The 19,411-nt window shown below is 41.8% G+C and overlaps 1 protein-coding gene and 1 pseudogene across 1 annotated transcript in view; one reads left to right on the forward strand and one right to left on the reverse strand.

The window, feature by feature from the left end:
• Map4 (microtubule associated protein 4) overlaps nt 1–9,388 on the reverse strand; it is a 168,275-nt gene extending 158,887 nt beyond the window's left edge. Inside the window, exon 1 of the mRNA XM_076844973.2 lies at nt 9,280–9,388. The gene's annotated coding sequence lies outside the window, so the exon portion shown is untranslated. The remainder of the gene's footprint in view (nt 1–9,279) is intronic.
• Nucleotides 9,389–18,461: 9,073 nt separating this feature from the next.
• LOC143409617 (large ribosomal subunit protein eL31 pseudogene) lies at nt 18,462–18,871 on the forward strand (annotated as a pseudogene).
• Nucleotides 18,872–19,411: the final 540 nt, after the last annotated feature.

Genomic DNA, 19,411 nt, shown 5'->3' on the forward strand with positions numbered 1-19,411 from the left:
ATAAATAAATAAATAAATAAATAAATAAATAAGGGGAAGAAAAGAAAGGTTGAACTACAACCTTCAGTTTTAAGATGTAAAATATTTTAATCATAATTTTAAACACAAACTATAGAAAATCAAAACCAAGATCTCTCTTGGATATACTTCCTAAAATAGTAAAGAGAAAAATTAAGCATGAAATTTTGGCTCTAATTACATACTACTAGGGTATTATGTTGATACTCAGTGTTTTTTTTTTTTAAATCACCCAAGTGAAAATCGGAAAAAAAAAAGTTAGTTGTGTAGACACAGGAAGGGTAATAGAAACAATACTCAAAATAATCCCTTTGGAATAACGGACAGAAATTAGCAAAGAAAATGACAGACCACCTTGGTTGGCACATGTAAGGCTGTGGGTTTGATTCCCAGCACCCCCCCAAAAAAAAAGTCAAACATATGGTTCAGAAAAACCAACCAACCAAGGACAAAGACTTGGCTTAATAGCACTTCTAGGAAAAAGATATAGAGATAAGTTTTCTAGTAGACAGATACAAACTAACTTTGAAAAATAAATATTAAAAGAAAAATAATTTATTCTAAAACAGCACTGATGATTGGGCTGGGGATGTGGCTCAAGCGGTAGCGCGCTCGCCTGGCATGTGTTCGGCCCTGGTTCGATCCTCAGCACCACATACAAAAAAGATGTTGTGTCTGCCGAAAATCGCTCTCTCTCTGTCTCTCTCTTTAAAAAAAAAAAAAAAGCACTGATGGAAAATGACTCAGTAGTAAATTCCCTATGGGCAGGGATTATAATTGAATTTTTTTTTGGCAATGGGTACTGGTGATTGAACTGAGGCACTATGAGCCACATCCCCAGCCCTATTTTTTTTTTTAATATTTATTTTTTAGGTGTAAATGGACACAACACAATACCTTTATTTTTATGTGGCGCTTTGTGGTGCTGAGGATGGAACCAGAGCCCCGCCCATGCTAGGCCAGTGCTCTACCACTGAACCACAATCCCAGCCTCCACAGCCCTATTTTACATTTAGAGACAGGGTCTCACTCAGCTGTTTAGGGCCTCACTTTTGCTGATGCTGGCTTTGAACTCACAATCCTCCTGCCACAGCCTCCTGAGATGCTGGTATTATAGGCATATGCCACCATACCCAGCATAATTGATTTTTTTTTTTTTTTTTTTTAGATGATGTCTCACTGTTTCCAAGCTGGGCTCAAGTAATCCTCCTGCCCCCGCCTGCTGCCTGGAACTACAAAAGCACACCATCACACCCAGTCATAATGAATTTTATAATCACTTCATTTCAAAAGCCTAACACAATATCTAGATTAGACCATATCTTACAAACTTTGACAAACTGTAGCATGTACAAAGGATGATGCCCAACATAGTAAAAAAAAAAAAAAAAAAAATCAGCACATTTCATTAGAAACATCTGGAGAAAAAAAAAAACTGTTTAGTCTGGAAAAGAAAAAACTTCAGTGGGGCAAAATAACTGTCACTGAAGAGCTGGAAAGTGGAATTTGGAGATTCACAGAATAAAAATAACTGGGGGTAGCAAAATTAGAATCACAGAACAGAAACTGTAGGGAAGCAGATTTGAAAGCATCTTCAAGGAAGTCTTCCTAAAATGACAAATTTGCAAACATGGAATTGGTTGGTAACCACCAGCTATGAGTTCCCTATCTTGAGAAATACCTGTGTGGAGGACTGGAGAGAGATTACATTATATGCAAAAAACTTGCCTAGATCATCCTTAAAATCTCTTCCAATTCTATGACTGTACAAGTAGAAAGAAGTTCTTGAAAGGAATTATTCTTGTCCTCAATAAAAAAAAAAAAAAAGGTTTTTTAAAAACTGCTAAAAAACAGTAATTTCTTTAACTAGAAGCATTCCATCAAAAAGGGACAAATATTAACTAGTTAGCCAATATACTTGATATGAAGAGACTTCCTTGCTTGGGATGAAACACTGCACTGAAAGTGAGTACAGGTCATCAATTTGAGCTAGACACTCACTTCCTGTTTGGCCAGAGGCAAATGACTTCACCTCTCAAACTGAAAAACAATAATTTAAAATCCCGAAGGAGCTGGTTGTAGAGCATTTTCCCAGCATTCAGGGCCCTGGACAAATAAATAAATTAAATACCAATTTAATTTAAAGTACTTAACACCTGCTAAATGCTTCAGAAATTTATATTACATTTTTAAAATTTTATTTGTTAAGCCACCCAAATTTCTTTCTTTTTTTTTTTTTTTTTTTTTTTTTTAATATTTATTTTTAGTTCTCGGCAGACACAACATCTTTGTTTGTATGTCGTGGTGAGGATCGAACCCGGGCCGCATGCCAAGCGAGCGCACTACCGCTTGAGCCACATCCCCAGCCCCCCAAATTTCTTTGTCAGAAAAGATGCTACAAATAAGCAAGAAGGGGAATACTAGAAGGAATTCTCTGATGCTGGATTAGAGTCAGATATCAGATATGAAAAGAGACAGAAAATCAGATATATATACACATGTGAGCATGCATATATATGTGGATATATATGCATATGTCCATATACACATGCATTATTTCCTAGTTCTGTCCCAAGAGGACCTAGAAGCAGTGATACCCCAGAAGAAACACACATTCAGAAACCAAATCTTTATCTTAATACTCTTTTTTTAACAAAAGAAACCAGGGCTCCTTGGAGAAATGGCTTAGTTTAGCACTGGGACACAGAAAATACAAAATAAGAAAGGAGCATCTTACAATATCAGAAAGTCCTAAAACACAAAAGTGTATGTATGTGTGTGTGTGTGTGTGTGTGTGTGCGCGCACACACATATAAAGAACACAGACCAGGCATGGTGGCTCACACTTGTAATTCCAACACCTCCAGAGCCTGAGGCAGAAGGATCAAGATCAAGATCAGCCTCAGCAATCTAGCAAAGTCCTGAACTTAGTGACACCCTGTCTCAAAATTTAAAAAAAAAAAAATGTTTAAAAAGACTGGGGATGTGGCTCAATTGTTAAGCACCCCAGGTTCAATCCCTGGTACCAAAAACAACAACCTCACAGGTACCAATGTTAAAATGGCCAAAGCTGGATAAACTAGTAATAAAATACAGTAATTTTTTTTTTTAAGAGAGAGAATTTTTTTTTATTTTATTTTTTTTAAGTTTTCGGTGGACACAACATCTTTATTTTATTTTTATGTGGTGCTGAGGATCGAACCCAGCGCCCCACGCATGCCAGACGAACCCGCTACCGCTTGAGCCACATCCCCAGCCCCCAAAATACAGTATTTTTTAATAACTTCATTTTATTTTTTTTTAAAGAGAGAGACAGAGAGACAGAGAGAGAGAGAGAGAGAGAGAGAGAGAGAGAGAGAGAGAGAGGGGAGAGAGAGAGAAAGAGAATTTTTTAATATTTATTTTTCAGTTCTTGGCGGACACAACATCTTTGTTTGTATGTGGTGCTGAGGATCGAACCCGGGCTGCACGCCAGGCGAGCGCGCTACCGCTTGAGCCACATCCCCAGCCCAATAACTTCATTTTATTTATGGTGCTGAGGCCAGTGCCTCACTTTACCACTGAGCCACAAACCCAACACCAAAATACAGTTTTGGATTGCTAACCAAAAAAAAAAAAAAAATCATCAGGGGCTGGTGCTATAGCTCAGTTGGTAAAGTGTTTGCCTCACATGCACAAGGCCCTGAGTTCAAACCCCAGCACTTGAAAAAGAAAAAAAAAAAAAATTCACAAGGCCAGGCACACTCCTGTGGCGCACACCTGTAATCCCAGCGGCTGGAAAGACTGAGGCAGATAGATGGAGAGTTCAGCAAATGTGAGGCACTAAGCAAAACAGAGCTGGCTCAGTTCAATCCCTGGTACCAAAAAAAAAAAAAAAAAAAAAATTAATGAGTCCATGTTGATATAAGTGATTTGATGGATAAAAAAATGGATGGGGGGGCTGGGATTGTGGCTCAGCAGTGGAGCGCTCGCCTAGCACAGGCGGATCAGGGTTCAATCCTCAACACCACATAAAAATAAAGGCATTTTGGGGCTGGGGATGTGGCTCAAGCGGTAGCACACTCGCCTGCCTTGCGTGCAGCCCGGGTTTGATCCTCAGCACCACATACAAAGATGTTGTGTCCGCCGAAAACTAAAAAATAAAAATAAAGGACATTGTGTTATGTCCATCTACACCTAAAAAAAAATAAAGAAAAAAAGAAATGGATGGGAAACATAAACCTTACTTACAGAAGAATTCCAAATAATATAAATAGAAAGAAGTAGGAACAGAGAAAATCACCATTAGACCACCACAATGATTGCTGCTGCTGGCAAGATTCACTAATAAGGGCTGGAGATGTGGCTCAGTGGTAGTGTTTGCCTGGCTTGTGTGAGATCCTGGGTTCAATCCCTAGCATTGCAAAGAAAAAAAATTCACTGATGAATACTAAAATGAGTGGATGAAATTTGAAGGACAACTCAGATCTCTGTATAGCCTTGTAAGCATCTTCTCATAAGAGTTGTGGGGGGTGTTTTGTTTGTTTAGTTTAATACTTGGGATTGAACCCAGGGGTGCTTAATCACTGAGTCATATCCCCAGTCCTTTTTATTTTTTATTTTGAGACAGGGTCTCCCTAAGTTGCTTAGGGCCTGAGTAAATTGCAGAGGCTGGCTTTGAACTTGCAATCCTCTTTACCTCAGCCTCCCTAGACACTGAGATTACAGGTATGTGCCACCACACCCAGCTACCCTATAAGTATTATAAAACACTATAGTGATTTTTAAATATGCCCACAAATTCCTGGATACCCCTCTCTTGAGATAGAGCTTAATTCTTTTCCCCTGGAGTACATATGTCTTGAGGACTTGTTTTCCCTTCTGAGAAATAAAGGCAACATCACTTTAACTCATCAAAGTTATGTCAGTAATGAATCATGTTAGTTACCTGGTATTCCCAGATTTAATGTGACAATAAGGGCACACCAGGCCTGGCAAGGTGGTGCATGTGCCTATAATCTCAGTGACTCAAAAGGCTGAGGCAGGAGGATCACAAGTTTGAGACCAGCCTCAGCAACTTAGCCAAGACACTCAGGACTTAGGGAGACTCTGTCTCAAAAAACTAAAAAGGACTAGGTATAGTGCCTTGGCCCAATACCAATAAAAAATAGGGCATATCAAGCATATCAAGGGTGTAGTTCACTGGTAGAATGGTGAAAGGTGTCCTGAACACATATGAAGCCCTGTGTTCAATAGTTCAACATGGAAAAAAAAAAAAAAGACAGTGAGAACTGTGGTATTTTCTTGGTTTCTCTTTCAAATTGACAAAAATCAAATGAACCACCAATATACTTTCCATTGGGTCAAAAATGTTCCTCTAAGGAAAACTGTTTCAACCCTACAAACACATGAACTATTCTTGTTTAATGTAAAAAAAAGAAGGAGGAGGAGGGCTGGGGATGTGGCTCAATCGGTAGCACGCTCGCCTGGCATGCGTGCAGCCCGGGTTCGATCCTCAGCACCACATACAAAGATGTTGTGTCCGCCGAAAACTAAAAAATAAATATTAAAAATTCTCTCTCTCTCTCTCCCTCCCTCTCTCTTTAAAAAAAAAAAAGGAGGAGGAGGAGGAGAAAAAATAATGTCAAAAACTTGAAGTGTAGGGGCTGGGGCTGTAGCTCAGTGGTAGAGTGCTTACCTTGCATGCATGAGGTACTGGGTTCAATCCTTAATTTAATTTATAAAAATAAATTCAAAAAAATACATTTAAAAAAATGTTCGAAGTGTCAATAGCAAGAACTTATAGTCCATGGATGGATTACCAAATTTAGAAACAAGATTAGGAAAAAGACCAAGGCACTGAGATCAGGAAAAACCAACTCTCTAACTAAAATTAAGTCATCTAGACAAGAAAAAAGAAAATTCAAAGCCTATAATGGTATATGCCTATCGTCAGAATTTTTGGGGAGGCTGAACAGAGGATCACTTGGCTACAAACCAGATCAGCATGGGCAACTCAGGGTCTTTAAAGAAGAAATAAAGAAGAAGAAAAAAAAAATGAAAAGAGGGCTGGGGTTGTGGCTCAGTAGTAGAGGGCTCACCTAGCATGCATGAGGCACTGGGTTCAATCCTCAGCACCACATAAATGTGAAATAAAGATATTGGGTCCACCTAAAACTTAAGAATAAATATTTTTTAAAAAAATCTAAAGAAAGAAAATCCAGGTGTTTCCTTCAGTGTCAATAAACAATGGAAAATGACTTTTTAATAAGCAACTTTATTTGTATATTTGAGAATTTTTTAAATATTTTTTTTAGTTGTCAATGAACTTTTATTTTGTTTATTTATATGTGGTGCTGAGAATCAAACCCAATGCCTCACACATCTAGGCAAATGCTCTATCACCAAGCCACAACCCTAGCCCACTTTTAAGAATTTTAACACAGGGATGCTGACAAATATATGAGATGACCAAAACCAACCAAACAACCAGAGTGGGAAATGTATTTATTTATTTATTTATTTTTATTTTTTTTTTTTAAAGAAAGAGTGAGAGAGAGAGACAATTTTTTAATATTTATTTTTTAGTACTTGGCGGACACAACATCTTTGTACGTGGTGCTGAGGATCGAACCCGGGCCGCACGCATGCCAGGCGGGCGCGCTACCACTTGAGCCACATCCCCAGCCCGGGAAATGTATTTAAACACACCCCAGCTCTTTCCAACTTTAGTTTATGGGTTCTTACAATGGGAAAAGGGAAACTCCCTAGGCTTCTGGAACTTGATTAAAACATCCCTTAAACTAGGCATGGTGGGGCACGCCTGTAATCTCTGTGGCCTGGGAGGCTGAGGCACGAGGATCTCCGGTTCAAAAGCCAGCCTCAGTAACTGTGAGGCCCTAAGCAACCCCAGTCTCTAAATAAAATACAAAACAGAGCTGGGGATGTGGCTCAGTGGCCAAGTGCCCCTGAGTTCAACCCTAGTACCAAAAAAATAAAATAAAAAATCCCTTAAGAATATTCAGTGCCCTCATTCTAATTTTACAATCAACTGCCTTCTTATTACTGATTAAGCTGCCAGGAACAATAAAGGTGTCTTGGTCAGTGGATAATTAAATTCAACTGTGTACATGACAACCAATACTTCTGACATAAATAAACTGGCATCTGGTTTATCAGTCTCTAGTGAGTTTACTTTGCATTAATATACTCCCCCAAGCACTTGAAATCATGCTGTGTGGACCAAAATTCTGAAGTTTCTAAACTACTTTATGGAGGTCAGAGAGATCTAGATGATGGTTTAAATGTCACTTTACTATCTGTGTAACTTCAAATTCCTGTCTCATTCTTCATCTGAAAATAAATAATAAAACTAGCTCATGGGAGATGGTAAGTGCTCAAATTATTATTTTAAAGTTAAATTTAAAAGGAAGAGTATAACTGAGGTTAAACATTTCATATGAAATGTAGTAGAGACAATTAAACTCCATCAATTTAAACGACATCCCCTGAAGAGATTCGAGAAAAGCAAAGTTAAAAAGTTGCAAGTAAGTGCAGACTTGGGAGGCTGAGACAAAAGATCCCTAGTTCCAGGTCAGCATTAGCACTTATTGAGGCCCTCAGTAACTTAATGAAACCCTGTCTCAAAAAAATAAAAAGGGCTGGTGATGTAGCTCAGTGGTAAAACTCCTCTGGGTTCAATCCCCAGTACTGAAAATAAATAAAATTAAACTAAACCTAAAAAAAAAAAAAAAAAAAGTTGCAAGTAGGGGCTGGGCTGTGGCTCAGTGTGAGAGCACTTGCCTGGCATTTCTGAGGCACTGAATTTGATTCTCAGCACTGCATATAAATAAAATAAAGGTCTAACAACAACTAAAAAAAAAAAATATTTTAAAAAAAGTTGTAAATAAAATGCCTACACTGCGTTGTACAGATGGAGTCTCTTCTTAGCAACTCTAATGTTGTCTACCAAATAGTAATACCCCACAATAGTTAGAACATGACAACTGTTCACTCTAAATCCATGTGCTCAGCTTGGATTCAGGATTGATTTATAAAAATAGCTGCTGCTGTTGCTGGTCTTTGAATCTCTGCGTTGAGGACTGGGCAATGTCACCCTATAGGCCCAGAGCAGTTGTATTCCCCCCTCACCACACCCATTTCTCTGCCTACCCAGCCAAGCTGATGGCACCCCCTCCCGTCTCTGCAAAACACTATTCTCCCTCCTCCAGGGCTGAGTGAGCAAATTACAAGCACAAATATCCCCTGATGCAATGCCACAACCATCCCTGGGAAAGAGCAGGGGCAGTTGCCAAAAGCGCAGCAGCAGGGAAATGGGCGGGAGAGAGAGAGAGCAAGAAACACTGCAACGTTATGCAGCCAGGGAGAGAGAATTGAGAGGCCCAGGGGAGCAATACTGTAACTGGACCAGAGGAAAAGGAGAAAAGGGGTTTTCCAATAGAAAGCTGGGTAACACTAATCTTTCCGAGGAGTACATGCTTCACCCCGAGTACGGGTCCTAAAACACAAACCTAAGGTGATTAGCTACCCAAAGCAGCAAATGCATTTAATTTACACGTTTCTGAAGGTAAAACCCCACTCCGAACGACCCAAAGGACCATTTCAATAAACCTGAGCTAACCCAACATACCAATGAAGAACCTGTTTTATGTGCTAAACCATAATCTCTGCTCCAACTGCTCCTTCTCTAGTCCCTGTCCCCACCCTCTCTTAATGCCATCCCTTCCCATTCCCGCAGCCATAGGACTTTAGTCCAACTGCCAGGGCCCACACGCACACAGTAAGAGCCGCGGCTCGGGCCCAGTTCTCTAGACAACCCTCAGCCCCACCCACACCCCCGACAGAACACTCTCCAAGACTCGCCTCAGTCCCACGTCAACTGACACCCTAAAGCCTCAGGAAACAACCCTTGAGTCCCCCACATGCCGAACTGCACCCAGGCCCCAGGCTGAAGCTGCCCCTTGCCTCTGAGCTCACCACACCCGGAGCCTGAGGCGGCCACCAGCTTCACCACCCACGACCCCACGCGGGACCTGAACCCGCCGTGACACACAGCCCCAGGGCCGCGCCTCGAAGACGGCGAGGTCACGCCCGCAGGCCCCGCCCGGCCCCTCCCGGTCGCCCCACGTCCGGCGAGCCCGGGCCACCGCCCTTCCCCGCCCTAGGCAACCCTGAGGGGTCTAAGTGGACGCGGGGCAAGCTCGGGCAGCCCCGGGACAGTGGAAAAGCGGCCCTCGGATCGGCCGCCTACGTCTGACCTACCCGCCGCCGCCGCCGCCGCCGCGCCGGAGCCGGAGGGAGCCGTGAGGAGCCGGGTAAGGGCCGGAACAGCCGGAGCAGCCGGAGCAGCCGGAGCCGGAGAGCGAGCCGAGGGGCGGGGCGCAGGGAGGCGCCGCTTCCTCGCCGCCCTCTTGAGGCCCGGCGCGAGGGCAGAGTACCGCCCCTACCCAGCGGGCGCCGCCGTCGAGGCCAATAGGCGCGGGGCTAGGGCGGGCTGAGGACCGCCGCGAGCCAATGGCAGCTGGCCTAGGCTCTTTGACCGCTCCGGGACTCGCCGCGAGCGCGGGCCGTTGTGGGCAAGGCTAGTGGAGTGTGGTCCGCTGCGCTCCAGCTCGCGGAAGCCGGGCGCACAGCGGATTGACCCGCTGCCCCGGCTGTTCTGTAAGACTGATTCCCTTCAGAGCTTGGGCGTCTGGAGCGGGGAGGGTGGGAGCGCGGGGCCACGGGCCGGGCTGCTCTCAGGCCGCGGGCGGCTCTGTGATGTAACCTGGCGCAGCTGCTCGCTGGGAGGAGCCAGGGGACCAGGCGGCTGGGGCCGCACCAGGGGTCGCTGCCACGAGCCGCCCTTGAAACGTGGCTGGTCCAAACTGAGATGTGCGGTAAGTGTAGATAGAACACACAGCATTTCTGAGACAGTACAGAAAAAGAATAACAAAGTTCATTTTTTTTTTTCAGTATTGAGGATTGAACCCAGGGTCTTGCGCATGCTAATCTAGCGTTCTACCATTGAACCACACCCTACCCTCCCCGCCCGATTTTTTTTTCTTTTGAAACGAGGTCTTTTAAATTGCCCAGGCTGACCTTGGACTTAGGTTCACTTATCTACTCCTAGAAGCAGCAGAGGGGGTGGGGGAGGGGGGTCTGCTTTTTAAATAATGAATCTTTGTGCTCACCTCTGCCCCTAACCTTCCTCTGTCATTTCTCTCTTTGGGACCCCAAAATGAGAGGATTGCGGGTCCTCAAAGGGCCGTTCAAGCCCTGGCACTCTGAAACTAAATTATTTCCGAATTTCATCTTATCTTGTGATACTACTTCCCAAGTTGCTAAGTGCTTTGCTCTCTGGAAGTCCAAGTTTACTTTTCCCTAAATCTGAGATAGGCGGGGCTAGCATTATCATCCACTTTTGAAGTTGAGGAGATGGGTTGAGGAATGTGGAGTGATGTGCCCCAGATTAAACTGAGGAAATGGCTTCAGGATTTTTGGAATGATGTGCCTAAGATCACACGATTATTAAGTGATAGATCCGGAACTAGAAGCCACATCCTTTGATCCTTGCTCAGTGCTCTTTCCACCACACCTTGATTTTCTTGTTGTTGTTTTTTCTTTCCTTTTTTATTCTAGGATTTACTTCCTGGCCATAAACCATAACTTCTGTCAGGTGTGACTCCAAGATTACTCACAGTGATGTCCTCAGTTCCAGGCACTTGGCATGCTCAGCAGCCCCCTGGCTTTCCTCTAGTTCTATCATCCATTCTGAATGCCCCATTTCCAATAAATCCTTATAGTTTCTTACCAATTTTGACTCTTATTTGTCACACCCCCTTCATATCACCACTGGGCTTTCAGCATTTTAAGCCAGAATGCAACCCTACCTAGGTCAGTGTACAGTGTACAGCTCTCATATAGGCTGTTATTGCTTCTGCACTTCACTTAGCTCCATCCAATCACTTGTTCAGCATCTGAGGTCACTAAAGAGGTGAAACATGGTCAGAGATGGCATGAACTGGAAGACCCTTGGAGATCTTCCAGTCCAAAGACCAAGCAGAATTTGTAAGTGAGCAAAGTCCATTGGTCATATTAAAGGATGGGGTCAAGACTCTGGAGCAGAAGGGTACATGCCCATCTCTAGTCAGTTGCTAGGAAAATGTACCCAATGTGGTCAGAGAAGACAGCCACATTTTTACATGAACTGTCCTGTGTGTTGAGTGTCAGGAGCTAATGGAGCTAATCGAGCATTGTTAAAAATAATAATAATAATAATACTGTGCAGGCCAAATGCATATATGGACTGGCAGCTCTTGATTTGCCAGTTTGTGACCTCTACTCCAGTTGCTCCTTTACCTTTAAGAAGGCCTATGTCATGCAGCAGATCCGGAAGAGAGGAAGGCAGGTCCCAGATCTCAGATATTTTGTTCAGAGCTCATCACAGTGTACTTAAAAGCTGAAAAGCAACTCTTGCCAATTCATTTAAGCCTTGTGAGATCTAGCTCTAGGGAAGATTTTCTGAGAAGAGATGAAAATTAAAAGATGCTTGCCTTAGCTCCTGGCACTTTCACTTAGCTTAGAAGCAAATATTTGGCAAGTTGGGCAAGCTAACTTATATTTAGGAAAGAGCTGCACATACTCATGGAATTCCTGCGGGCACAGTCCACACTGACTCAATTAGGATGCAGGGAACTTTGCAGGGGAGCATTTTTTAAACTTTCTATTTGGGGATAATTTCAAACTTACTGAAAAGTTGTAAGAATAAAAATAGTATGTAGGGGCTGGGGATGTGGCTCAAGTGGTAGCGCGCTTGCCTGGCATGTGTGCGGCCTGGGTTCGATTCTCAGCACCACGTACAAACAAAGATGCTGTGTCCGCCGATAACTAAAAAATAAATATTAAAAATATTCTCTCTCTCTCTCTCTCTCTCTCTCTCTCTCTCTCTCTCTCCCCTCTCTCACTGTCTCTTAAAAAAAAAAAATAGTATGTAGGGGCTGGGGATGTGGCTCAAGCGGTAGCGCGCACCCGGGTTCAATCCTCAGCACCACATACAAACAAGGATGTTATGTCCGCTGATAACTAAAAAATAAATAAATAAAATATTAAAATTCTCTCTCTTTTAAAAAAAAATAGTATGTAGAACTTACATGTATCCTTTATGTGTTCACCTATTTTTATCATTTTGCCCATTTCCTTAATTATGCATATGCCATATACAAAAATTTTGAGCCATTGGAGTTTCATTCACATACATTAGACTTTTTACTCCTAAATAGTTCAGTGTGCTGGCTATGATGGTGCAGGTATGCAATCCCAGTGACATGGGAAGCTGAAGCAGGAGGACTGCAAGTTCAAGGCCAACCTGGGCAACTCAGCAAGACCCTGTGTCAAGAAATTAAAAGGAGAACTAGGAATGTAGTTTAGTGGTAGAAGTCCCTTGGATTCAACCCTCACTACCACAAAAAATAAATGTGTGTTTATATGTGTGGGTGTTTATCCATCTAATTAATAGATGGATAGAGGCATGGAATGATGGTTAGAGATGTGGTAAAACTAGTAGGATATAACTAATGAGAACAAATTTTTTTTCAAAGTATAGTAATAAATTGACATGAGTACAAAAAAGTTCTTAAAAAAACAAGTAGGATAAAGTGTTAAAAGTACAAATAAAGTGTTAGAGTTATGGGTGTTAAACTGTAAAATTCTTTCATTTTTGCATATATTTTAAATGTTTCCTAATAAGACATGGAGAAGGAAAGACATTCATACACAACAATGTCAGACTTCAGTCACTATTATGGTAGAGAAATAACAGACTTGCTGTGGGAGCAGGGAAGAGAAAGTGATTATTTCTGCTGGGATGGATGGCAGTGGGGGTTCAAGGAGAGGGTCACAGAGGAGGATTCCTAGGAACTGGGCCTGAAAGATAAGCTTTTGAAGGCAGAGGAAGAGGGAAAGTAGAAAAAGGGTTTTCCATTAGAATAGAACAGGGCAACATGAAAATGCCAGTCCTATTTGAGAAGCTGCTAATGAGCAAAGAGACTTTGGAGGAACAGAGAGGCAGGATAAGAGGCTGACAAGCCAAACTGCGAAGACTGGGAAGACCTTGAAAACAAATCAGTATCTGGATGTGATTCAGTCAACTAGGGGAGACTCGATGAGAGCGTGAGTAGGGTGATGGCTTGCTTTGCTAACTACAGTTAGCCACTGCCACACCTGACTCTGTTGTTTTTAGTAGCAAGCTGAAAATTAGAGTAATTTTTGTGACAGGAAAATGTGTCACAATGTGAGCTTTCCAGAGGCAAATTACCAAAATAATTCAGTTTGTTCTTATCCCCAGTTCTCTAGGGACTCTGATATCCCCAAAGACATCCGGTTCCTTTTTCAACTCTGGGCTGTCCATAGACCACCCCTCTGGCACTCAGCCACCACCCAGAAATGCAGCTCCAAAATAAGCACTCAGGGAAAACTGATTTCCAGACCTGCTTTTGCCCTGCTTCTCTATCTGGACCCCAGATTCCTCATCTGTACATGGTTGTGTTGGCCTGATTGTTCTCTAAGCTTCCGGTTTCAAGACATCCTTTGTGTGTATGTATGTTTGTGTGTGTGCGCGTGTGCTGAGCCACATCACCAACGCTTTTTATTTTTTATTTATTTATTTAATTACTTACTTTGAGTAGAGTCTCACTAAGTTGCTGAGGCTGACTTTGAACTCATGATCATGCTGCCTCAGCCTCTCAAGCCACAGAGATTACAGGTGTGCACCACCATGCCTGACCTCAAGACATCTTTCATCCTGTCTTTTTGCAACTAGCCTCCTAGGTGCACTCTCTCAAATGTTCATTTTCCTCTTGACTTAAAGTTCCTCTGATCATGGAGCTCCCACTCTGTCCTATCTAGCCACCTCTCTTACCTCTTTTCTCCTCCATCAGGGGCATCACTGCAGCATCCAGCTCCAGCTCCATGCTCCGGTTGAGAGAGCAGACCAGGGTCTCTGAGCTCCAGGAGCTGAGTGTGTGAAAAGAGTAATACCTCCATCTCCCTGAGTTGTTGTGAGGAACAAGAATGTGACCTGCCACTTCATAGCACTCAGCTCCTCTCTTGCACACCTTTCTCCATTTCCCAAAGTTCAGAGGCATCCTGTAATGACTTACCCTAAAAGATCTCAGTAACAGCCCTTCCTTATCCATGAGCCATAATACTTTGCTTCTAATCAGCACATTAGCCCTGAAAGGAGGACAAGGGCAGCACAGCAAGGCCCTTCCTGAGTTCCAGGAAGAACACAACAGTTACACACACACACTTGTCACTTTTCATTCTCACAATGAGCCTGTATTTATTCCCCTTTTGACAGATAAGAACGGAAAGCTCAGAGAGGCTATATAACATGCCCAAGGTCACACAGCCAGATCCAAGAAATTCACAATGAAGGTATCGAGAGGAACAGTTAATTCAGTGTTCTTCCAGTCCTGATTTTTGTAAATAAATAATATAATCCTCATAACTAGGCCTCACATAGGCCTGAAGACTATAGCCAGCTGACAGAACAGACTGAAAAACCCTCGTGCTCTTGGAACTCTGAACAGAAGTCTAGTAGGATGTGAAGACTATGCAAACCTGGCATTCTGGGCAAAGGCCTGGAGGTGTTTTTTGCTATTTCCAGAGGAAGAGTAGAAGTTCCTCAGAATTGTTCATTCAGTGAGCAAATTCTGAAACTTCACTTGGGAGCAAATTGTTGGAGGAGAGGGAATAAGGCAGAAGAGAGCCTTCCAAGCTCTCTCAAAAACAAAAAGCCCAGAAATAGTGAGGCGCTTGTAGAGGAAACACATAGAGAAGGGGAGCAGAAAGAGAGAGATGTTCCCAGTGGCTCTGATGAAGGGAAACACACAGGTGCTTCCTTGGAGGAAGCTCATATACCCACCTGAAGCACGGTATGCCAATCCTGAGCAGCATCCAGAGTCTTACCAGATGTGCTGTTATAGTGGGTGAGGGTCCCCCAAGACCTCAGTTCTGATATTCACTGAGTAGCCAGAAAGGTGTCTGCACACCTTCTGTATACCTAGCACCATATTTGGGGGCCTGGTAAATGGTTTGGGGAATTACAACACATATGCCACTCCTAGGAGGCCTTCCCAGGAGGGCCAGGGAAGTATAATAAGCATCCACTGATTTGGATGAGGGTCAGGGAAATACAGTAAGCATCCACTGACATGGTTCAAGCCACCTCTGGGTCCTATCTTCGTTGCTCATTTATACTGCCTCTCCCACTGCCAGAGTCTCGTGGTCAACACGAGCAAGACAGATGACTTTCCACTAGTGTTGGGAGCCACGGCCAAGTCGGGATGGCACCTGGCATTTTGCAAGAAGGAGTGGTTGAGAGGTGACATCCAGGAGCCATTAAGATGATGATAATTAAGTTAAGCTGTGTACTGGATGATGCTGGATTGAAACAGGCTGTGTATTCATTTGTATATAGACCCCTGCTGTCCTGCAATAGGGCGGCTCCTGCTGCCTAGGGCGCCCACTACTTTTGAGTTCTCTGCGGAGTTCCCCCGTTGAGTTCTCCCAGAGCCCGGTGGAGGGCTGGGAGAGTTCCCGGGAGTGCTCATGGAGTGCCGGTGGAGTTCAGGCAATAAAGTAGTTCCTGTTTGAACCTACAAGTGCCTCATGGCGGCTCGGTTATTTGTGCCCAGCCAGACTTCAGCACACTAGAGACTGAATTCCTTGGAATCACTGTACTCTGAGAGCCCATGATTATGCGTAAACTTTCCTGACCTCATTATCTGTAGGATTTAAAATATATTTATAAATTATTTTTCTTCCCTTTTAAAGGTGGAGCTTAATTCCCCTTCACTTGAATGTAGTCACAGAGTTTTGAAGTAATCTGTGCAACAATAAGTAATTAAGACATTATAACATAGATGCAAAAATTCTCAATAAAATTCTGGCAAATCATATACAAAAACATATTTAAAAGATAGTATACTGCAATCAAATGGGGTTCATCCTAGGGATGCAAGGTTGGTTCAACATATGAAAACCAATAAACAATTCATCTCAATAGATGCAGAAAAAACATTTGACAAAATACAACACCCCTTCATGTTCAAAACACTGGAAAAACTAGGGATCGTGGGAATATATCTCAACATTGTAAAAGCTATCTATGGTAAACCCAAGGCCAACATCATTTTAAATGGAGAAAAACTGAAAGTATTCCATCTAAAAACTGGAATAATACAAGAATGCCCTCTTTCACCGCTTTTATTCAACATCATCCTTGAAACTCTAGCCAGAGCAATTAGGAGGAAAATATCAAAGGGATACAAATCAGAAAAGAAGAACTCAAACTATCACTATTTGCCAGTGACATAATTCTATATTTAGAAGATCCAAAAAATTCCACCAGAAAAGTTCTAGAACTAAAAAATTAATTTAGTAAAGTGGCATGATATAAAATAAATACCTGTAAATCAAACATGTTCTATACATCAATGATGAATCTACTGAAAGAGAAATTAGGAAAACTACCCCATTCACAATATTCTCAAAAAATAAAAATAAAATACTTGGGAATCAATCAAACAAAAGAAGGTGAAAGATGTCTATAATGAAGACTACAGAACACTAAATAAAGAAATTAAAGAAGACTTTAGAAGATGGAAAGAACTTCCATACTCCTGGACAGGCAGGATTAATATTGTCAAAATAGCCATACTACCAAAAACATTTTACAGATTGAATGCAATTCCTATTAAAATCCCAATGATGTTCTTCATAGAAATAGAAAAGGCAATCATGAAATTCAATGGGAATAATGAGACACACAGAATAGACAAAGCAATCCTTAGCAAGAAGAGTGAATTAGAAGGCATCACAATACCAGTTCTTAAACTAGACTACAGAGCCATGGTAACAAAAACAGTGTGTTATTTGGCACCAAAACAGACACTAGACCAATGGTACAGAATAGAAGATGCAGAGACAAACACACATATATACCGTAGTCTCACACTAGACAGAGGTGCCAAAAACATTCACTAGAGAAAAGATAACCTATTCAATAAATGTTGCTGGGAAAATTAGAAATTTTCAAATTAAATTTCAAAATAAAATTAAACCTCTATTTCTCGCCATGCACGAAACCCAACTCAAAGTATCAAAGACAGGCACTAGAACAGAGACCGTGTGCCTAATAGAAAAAAAATAGGCCCATATCTTAACCAGGTTAGCTTAAGATCTGACTTCTCTAACAAGACTCTTAAAGCATAAGCAGTAAAATCAAGAATCAATAAATAGCGGGGCTGGGGTTGTGGCTCAGCGGTAGAGCACTCACCTAGCACATGCTAGGCCCTGGGTTCAATCCTCAGCACCACATAAAAATATATAAGTAAAAAAAGGTATTGTATCCAAATATAACTAAAAATTAAATATTTAAATAAATAAAGGGTTGAGGTTGTGGCTCAGTGGTAGGGTGCTCATAGCATGCATGAGGCACTGGGTTCAATCCTCAGCACCACATTAAAAAAAAAAAAAGATAAACTTACTGTGTTCACCTAAAACTAAAAATATTTTTTTAAAAGAATAAATAGGTTGGGGATGGGGTTGTGGCTCAGTGGCAGAGCACTTTCCTAGCATGTGTGAGGCACTGGGTTCAATCCCCCGCACCACATAAAAATAAATAAATAAAGGTATTGTGTCCATCTACAACTAAAAAAAAAATAAAAATAAATAGGTTGGATTCAAACTAAAAGCTTCTCAGCAAAGGAAATAATGTGAAGAGAGAGCCTGCAAATGGGAGAAAATCTTTACCATGTGAAACTTAGAGCATTAATCTCCAGGACATATAAAGAACTCAAAAAACCAAATAACAAAATCAAATAACACCAAGAAAACAACACAATAAATGGGCCCAGGAACTGAACAGACATTTCACAGAAGAAGAAATATAATTGATCAACAAACATGTGAAGAAATGTTCAACATCTCTAGTATAGAGAAATGCAAATCAAAACTACTTAAGATTTCATCTCACTCCAGTTAGAATGGCAATTATCAAGAATACAAGCTGGGGATATGGCTCAAGCGGTAGCGCGCTCGCCTGACATGCGTGCGGCCCGGGTTTGATCCTCAGCACCACATACAAACAAAGATGTTGTGTCTGCCAAAAACTAAATATTAAAATTCTCTCTCTCTCTTTTTCATAACCCAATTGAGTCAAATGTATAAAAGATGATATATCATGAGCTCTGTAATGTTTTGAACAATCAATAAAAAAAAAAAAAAAGAATACAAGCAATGGGCTAGGATTATAGCTCAGTGGTAGAGCACTTGCCTAGCATGTATGAGGCACTGGATTCGATTCTCAGCACCATATAAAAGTAAAAGGTATATTGACAACTAAGAAAAAAAAATTTTTTAAAAAGAATACAAGCCCTTTCCAATTTGGGCCTGGCAAAATGGCTCCCGCAAAGAAGGGTGGCGAGAAGAAGGGCTGTTCTGCCATCAACGAGGTCGTGACCCGGGAATACACCATCAACATTCACAAGCGCATCCATGGAGTGGGCTTCAAGAAGCGTGCTCCTCGGGCCCTTAAAGAGATCCAGAAATTTGCCATGAAAGAGATGGGAACTCCAGATGTGCGCATTGATACCAGGCTCAACAAAGCTGTCTGGGCCAAAGGAATAAGGAATGTCCCATATCATATTCGTGTGCAGTTATCCAGAAAACATAAGGAGGATGAAGATTCACCAAACAAGCTCTATACTTTGGTAACCTATGTCCTCATTACCATGTTCAAAAATCTACAGACAGTCAATGTGGATGAGAACTAACTGCTGATAGTTAAATAAAGTCATAAAACTGTAAAAAAAAAAAAATACAAGCAACAATACATGATAGCAAGAATGTGGGGGAAAGACATTGCTGGTGGGACTGTAAATTGGTGCAACCATTATGGAAAGCAGCGTGGAGATTCCTCAGAAAACTTGGAATTAAACCACCATTTGACCCAGCTATCCTACTCCTGGGTTTATACCCAAACGACTTAAAATCAATATACTACATTAACACAGCCACATCAATGTTTATAGCAGCTCAACTAACAATAGCTAAACTATGGAACCAACCTAGATGCCCTTCAATAGATGAATGGATAAAGAAAATGTGGTATATATACACAATCCAATATTACTCAGCCTTAAAGAAGAATTAAATTATGGCATTTGCTGGTAAATGGATGGAGCTGGAGAATATCATGCTAAGTGAAATAAGCCAATCCCAATAAACCAAAGGCCAAATGTTTTCTCTGATATGCAGATGCTAATTCACAATGAAGGCCTAGGTAAAAATAGAGTTACTTTGGATTCCGCAGAGGGGAGTGAAAGAAGGGGAGAGGCTATGGGGATAA

Source organism: Callospermophilus lateralis, chromosome 1, assembly GCF_048772815.1.
Source record: "Callospermophilus lateralis isolate mCalLat2 chromosome 1, mCalLat2.hap1, whole genome shotgun sequence".
Lineage (NCBI taxonomy): Eukaryota > Metazoa > Chordata > Mammalia > Rodentia > Sciuridae > Callospermophilus > Callospermophilus lateralis.